Source organism: Papaver somniferum, unplaced genomic scaffold (assembly GCF_003573695.1).
Source record: "Papaver somniferum cultivar HN1 unplaced genomic scaffold, ASM357369v1 unplaced-scaffold_19, whole genome shotgun sequence".
Lineage (NCBI taxonomy): Eukaryota > Viridiplantae > Streptophyta > Magnoliopsida > Ranunculales > Papaveraceae > Papaver > Papaver somniferum.
The window spans coordinates 7307501-7313392 of NW_020628818.1; the positions used below are offsets into that span (position 1 = coordinate 7307501).

At 36.7% G+C, this 5892-nt stretch overlaps 1 pseudogene; it reads right to left on the minus strand.

The window, feature by feature from the left end:
• Positions 1 to 1093: 1093 nt before the first annotated feature.
• LOC113338663 lies at positions 1094 to 4157 on the minus strand (annotated as a pseudogene).
• Positions 4158 to 5892: the final 1735 nt, after the last annotated feature.

Below are 5892 nucleotides of genomic sequence, written 5' to 3' on the forward strand. Positions count from 1 at the left end.
ATTTTGTTCGTGAGAAGATTCACAGTAATCTCATTACTCCACGTTATATCAGATCAGCCGACCAAATCGCGGATATCATCACCAAACCTCTAGGTGTCGATTTATATACTCGGTTTACGAGCAAGTTGGGTGTACTCGATATTTCTCCTTCGTCTCCAACTTGAGGGGGTATTAAACTTTATTAGACGTGTTTATATGGGGCCACTATAACATGAAGATTTGCAAATAAAGATTAGTAGATATCGAAGATGTGCATACCAAGACTGGAAGATATTGCAATATATTCTACATCAAGATCAGAAGATATCAAAGATATACACATAAAGATGAGAAGATAATGCAATATATTTTACATAGCAAATCTCTTGTATTTTAGGATAACTTGTATAGTAATTATTTTCATTTATTAATTTTTATTTTATTGTAATTGAATAAAGAGTATTACATTAACTAGTTGGAAGCCTAACAAGCTAAGCTCCAACAACATACTACTACATTAATTGAACAGGTTGTTGTGCTAGCCTACCAGCGAGCCTCATGGATAACCTAACCAAAAGAGCCGAAACGAATGGGGGCTGAGATTGTGTCACAAGGGGGACAAGCTAACTTTACCTTCCAACCGGATGCGCTAGGACCATACCGGATGGAGTGTCACGTATTACGTTGATCTTACTCCATTAACAACCGTATACCCAGACATAGTACCAGGTCGGCTTAGATCATTAATATTCCATCCTTTTGAGTTGAATGTGCTGCTTGTGGTTGTGGAGGAAGGGTAAGAAGATCCATCGAAATTGATACTATTGATAGGGAAAAACAAGGTGATATCCTTTGACCTTAGTAGTAACAAGAGTTTTAAAAAACTGTATGATGGATGTTAGTCCGGATGTCTGGGTACACGGATTTCAATATGTCGAAACACTTGTTCATGCTTAAAAATATTGCTTTCATCATTCGTCCTTGCACCAATCTTTTCAATGAGTGCATTCTGAGGTGGGATGGATTTCTGATTTTTCTTTTTTTATCATAAAATGATTTCTGAGTATAAAATCTAATTTACTCAAAATGATATGCTCATTCCAATATAGGTAAGAAAGTGATCAAATTAGAAAAAAGTTGGCAACTATTTAGATAGAATTTAATGAATTGACACATATAACAATATCGCTTAAGAGTCCTAGTTACAAAAGTTCATTGCTCGATTCTCTGTATCTGCAACATACAATACACTGCTTGTTTCTCTTCTTAACGCCAGGCATGCAGAAACCTTGAGGCTTCTCTATACCAATTTTGCAAGTGATCCATTCTTCAAATTAATTCTGGAGTAATTGTCAGTAACCTGCCAACTGACGAAGATTACAGACTTGAGACTTTAAGCTTCAGAAATGAAACTGAAACAAAAGCAATATTATGGAGTATTATCCTCATCCATTAGCATTCATTTTTTTCATTAGAAAGGGCTAAATTGATTAAAAAGTAAAAACCAAGCTCCCACAAAGAAAGTGAGAGTTCAGAGATATACACAGAGAAAAGAAAGCAGTCAGGTCTTAAGCAAAACTACAAACAAGAGCTACTTACAGCAGCTAACAGCTCAAACGACTACGCAGAGCCTGACTGCCTAAAGAGAAGACAGACTGCACATCGCAGCCTGTCAAAAACTACCACCTGCAGGCATATATGCCTCCCACGTCGTTTAGGACATCAAAATAACAACTCTATGACGCTACATGCAGACCACATCCTAGTTAAAAATAAGGGTATCCAAAGAGATGCCACTAAATTTTTTTGACATTGAAGCACAGAAGATGGTGATCTTCACTGTCATGATGAGCATACCCAAGGACTTATATGCTTTCCTATATTTACCGAGGAAAGAATTTGAGACATTTAAAAATTAAAGTCTCGACGGGTACAGAGTGATAACAATTAATAAATCAACACACATAAGACACCATGCAAAAGAACTACATAGAGACATGGGAAGGATGCTAACAAATAGCTGAAACTTGGACAATGGGGGAAAAGGTGAATTCAGCACTAGGTCGACTACACAGTCTAGAGGTACTACAAGTGCATATTATATGAAAGACTAAATGATAGGCTTCCATACATTTAACAGAAAATCCGACCAACAAAAGTGCAGAATCTAAACACATACTCAAAACAAGTAGTTCAAACTTCAAAGAGGAAATGTACACTTGTTGGTAACTGATTACAAAGAAGTATTTGGCTAAACTCAGTAGCCGAGCATAACTGGGAACCAGATAGATTCACAACTGTGCACGCTACTTTTCTACAATTTTTCCCAACACTACTTATCCAATTTTGTTCGCATAAGGGAGTTGAGTTCACTAAAGTGCTACGCATATCCTCCAATGCATTTAGTTCAATGAAACATAAACACGTATTTCTTCATCTTACGGTGTGAGTCAGACCTTCATACATGGCCCATCAACAAGGGTTCTAAACCGGGAAAGACCCAACTCAGTGACGTCTATTAGAGTTGGTTATTCTTCTGGCATTCACAGGTGAACGAAAAAGAAATACCTTTTCAAATTCAAATAATTGTTAAAGTATATGAACACTTTTATTCTATTTATCAGATTCACCAACTTAATATCAGACTATGAGATCTCCAGATCGCAACATTCTAAAGATGAGGAAACATATATATTTTTCCTACAACCACTGAGAAAGCTCTCAGATCTCAAGGTTTTTTCCGGCATATACTTCAGCATTATACTCGTAACAAACATAGCAAATTAGCTTAACCAAAGCAAACAGCAACTCAAAATTGTGCATTGAGTTGAGCTCAACAAGATTCATTGTTTTGTAATTTCTGCAAGAGCTAAAAAATCAGAAAGAAACGTACCAGAGATCTCTCTCTTCCTTCTGTCACGTCGGCTAACGATAACTGCTTTCTGTCCCCCGCTAGAACTTGCTCTTTCACCCGAATCCATTAGTTTTGTATCATCTTCTCCTAAAGCTTTCAATGACACTAAGGTGTTCTTGTGAGAGACTCCAATACTAACACTCTTTCCAAAATTCACAAGCATTCTGGAAGATGAAGCTTTTGGAGCGTATCGATAGACATGTTTATCACGATAATCGTAGCATAAAAGCCAACCAGTTTTCGTAAAGTTAATTGGTTCCCCAAAGCTACTGCTGAACTCTTTACTCCAAACCACATCATGATTACTTTTGTTCTTCCTTAAAACCCATGTGTCAAAACCTCCAATTGAGTGATAACATGCACATAAAAAACCGCCGAAAACATGTAGTTCAACAAAAGTTGGTAGCGATCAAGGTGGTGATGACGAAAGTAGTCGAAACTCTTCATCGATCAAATCAAAGGCAACAATGCTTCCTCTGGAGTCCACCCAATGAATAGCTCCATTTGCAAAGGCACCAAGTTGACGAAAAGATAACACATTGTAGTCCATCTTTCTACTATTTCTCCATCCAATGCCACTGCCAAGAGTGTACACCTGAGTAATTCCATAATCTGGGTCTTCCTTGGAGTTATAAATTCTTACAACCTTGTACTCCTTGGTTGAAGGAATGTAACCAAATCCACTTAAGAATCATTTTCTTTTGATAATTGGAATGACGATATATTCTCTGGTGATGGGATTACAGATGTAAGCAGGTTGCAAATAGAAACTATTATCAAGGCGTGTATTGAAACAAATAAGACCATTACATGAACCAAGAATATAAGATTCCTTAAATGGAGGTCTGAAATTGATCATTTTTATTCTACTGAAACGGTTTAATTTCTCAACATACTCAGTATAGTGAAACGGTTCTTCATCAGATCCTTCTGTATAAAATATGAAACTCAACTTACCATCAGAATCAAGATGATTGCAGTGCAGTCGTGGAAAATATGGATGTTGAAGCAGATCTCTCCATAATTTTGATACCAATTTGCACTCAAAAACAGACTCAGTTGGCAGACGTGATAAGATATCTAAAATGATCTCTTCCGGAAGCAAATTAAAGTTCCCAAGTGGAACCTTAGTTAAGCAGTTCCTCATCGGAACCGTAGTTAAACAATTGCCCATTGAAACTGTAGTCAAGCAGGAGCGATTTGCAGAAGATTTAAGAGTAATCTAACAAAAAACTAGGGTTTCAAGGAGAAAGGCGTGTTTGTCCGGGAAGAGTGGAGAGAGACTGATACTGAGAAATAAAATGGTTCCGGGACCTACCACACTCCATAACATTTTGCTGGCATTATTAAAAGTGCTGGAGACACGAGTGAGAAATCCCAATAAAGACACCGATTTTCACATATTTGGGGATCCCGGATTAATATGGGGCCATTTTTTGGGTGGTAGAACCTACAAACATGTAAGAATCGGCGAAATATGTGGGATTTCACCCACGGTGTATTTAGGGTTTCCGTTATTAAAACTTGAATAAATCATTTCATCCATCCACCCGTGTTATGCAGGTATATGTTACATTAGAATTGGGCAATTCCTACGGGAATCCTCAAATTCCAAAATTTCACAATCCAGGTGATGGCTGAGTGAGTTTTGTCATTATGATAAAATGCGGATTTTTTCTTTTTAATAATCTGTCAACATTGACCAATATGTTAAAGAGAATTTTGATAAAGTGCCATACTCTCAAAATCCAGTTCAATAATATGCTCTTGTTTTTTTCAACTTTTCAAAACTTCCCATTCTTTTTTGTTTTGGGCTTTTTAATAAAGTAACCACCTTTTTGAACCATATTTAAGAAACTAGCCGTTTTTTTGAATCTTTATATAAACTGGCCGATATTGACATTTTCCATCCCGTTTTTTTCAAAAAACGGATTTAGGTAGTTAACTGGCTATGTGGAAGTTAACCTGCTAGGTAAAAGACGACTTAACCCTCGTCTGAGTTCGTAACCAAACCAGTATCGAGTCAACTCGGTGACTCATTGCAACGGTCGGATTTGTAACGGTTGGATTTGTAACGGTCAGATTCAGCTTCATTCATATAAATTAGGCCCTGCAGAGAAGAACCATAGTATTTGTCATACTCAACAGATCAAAAAAATAAAAATAAATAAGACATGAGCCAAAATGAAGTAAACTCTCCAGGCAGCAGTAGCAGCAGCAAGGTAAGATTAAGATTAAAACAACCCCTAATTTCATGTTATATCTGTGCACAGGGAATTCATGATCCAAAGGTATGTCCTTGGATTTATTCCAGGTGCAAATATATACCATGTAATGGTATAAGGCAACTATTGTGTTCAAAAGCAAAAGAAACAAACGAAAAAATGTTTTTGAAGTGTTCAATTCCAACCTGTCAGTACTTTGAATGGTTTGACGATGCCATCGATCCTGTCAAATGCAAGATGGTGAAATTACCAGTAGAGAATGGTTGTTACGCTTGCGGAGAATCTGGTCATTGCTTCAAAAACTTCCCACTGCAAAATCAAACCTGCAACAAAGATCACTGCAAATCAAAGATGGAGATGAAATTTTGCAAGAATGAACACAACAAGAACATAGCATACCTCACTTGTACAGATTGTGACGGTTTTAAATGGGTCTCAGATGAAGTCTTCATTGCTGCAAAAAACAGAATTATGCATTCAAGTTTACAACTTAATGTTATATGTAAGGAACTCAACAATCTGAAAATGTAACCTGCAAATGTACTAATAAACAACCTGCCACTTTTGATTCAGCATTAATTCAAGTCTGCAAAAGAAAAAAATATTGTCTTCTTAAACACAAAAAATCAGAAAACGGATCTCAAATCAATTCTTCTTAGCCTTTCCATTTCCCCTTCCCTTTCCTTGTTTTATATTCTGAGATACAGATCCAATGCCAAAGAAGTTCTGATAAAGGTTATTTATTGTAGAGGGTGGAGTAAGTATGTTCACTGT